The sequence below is a fragment of the Anser anser genome, assembly GCF_964211835.1.
Source record: "Anser anser genome assembly, chromosome: W".
Taxonomy (NCBI): domain Eukaryota; kingdom Metazoa; phylum Chordata; class Aves; order Anseriformes; family Anatidae; genus Anser; species Anser anser.
In genome coordinates, this window is record NC_139731.1 from 10790766 (window position 1) to 10791939 (window position 1174).

Here is a 1174-nt window from a genome sequence, read left to right on the forward strand (position 1 = left end):
TGAGTCAATAGCAGAACAAATGCTATCCACTTCTAATCACAGGAATGGCACAATAGACAATATTCATTATCCACCTCTCAAATCTTGGTGTGAAAAAAGCCATAATAGATCAAGAATAATATGACAATAACAGTAACAATAAAAATAAAAACAAGAGCAGCAGCAAAACCAAAAAAAAAAGAAAATCATGTCCTAAAATTAGTGACATAAATCAGTGAGTGTTTTCTTCTGTCAATTTACATTAAGATACACCATATAAGACATAATAACCCAGAGTATCCTAACACAACGTGACATCCTGTTTTTACTTCATGAATTATAATTTAAGACTTGAGTTTTTTTTCACCCTTTGGACAGTTACTTACTATAACATAATACATTCAGGGATTTTCCTTGGGTTTCTTGGTAAGATAGCTATTTTTGGTAGCATTCATCCCCAAAATGATGCTGTGTAACAGGATTAAATCTTTCCTATCATAGTTTGACAGCCCAGTGCCAAGTTATTCTCATAGGGAGAAGCCCACTGCCAAAACCCTCACTTCACTGGAGTGAAAACCATTCATTTGTCGTCTCAGTTTTAAGATTCCTGACTCCAAATGTAAGGGTATTCTCCATGGATGTAATGGGACACTTAGCAATTCATTCATTTTCTTCACATGCTACTTATTTAGACACTCAGCAGTTGGCAGCTTTGATGTGGAGTGGTGGAAATTATAAAGACATTACGTATCATAAAAATATAAATGAAAGAAAACATAGGGCCTGTTTTATATCAGACTAAATTGACTAGTGTCATACTCAGGATATTCTATTTTATAAATTATAATTGTTAGAGGAGGTGTTCCCTTGAGTGAAACACTACCTGTTTGTTTCACATATAACACCAACTCTTCACTTTTTCCTCTGCAAACAAATGTTGTGTAAGACAAAAGTACACAAAGAAGCAAATGTATAAACTCAAGTAGTATGCATATGAATAGAATAGAGTATACCTATGTTTAAGATTTTAAATATAGCTAAGGTCTCTAAGTGTAAGTAAAGGAAAAGAAATAACATTATATGGTAGCAGTAGTCAAACAGCTCCAGAAGTAGAGCTATGATTTTTCAGGGATATATATATATATATAAGGAAAATTCTTATATGGTCCTTTCCATCCTGTTTTCCGGCCATTTG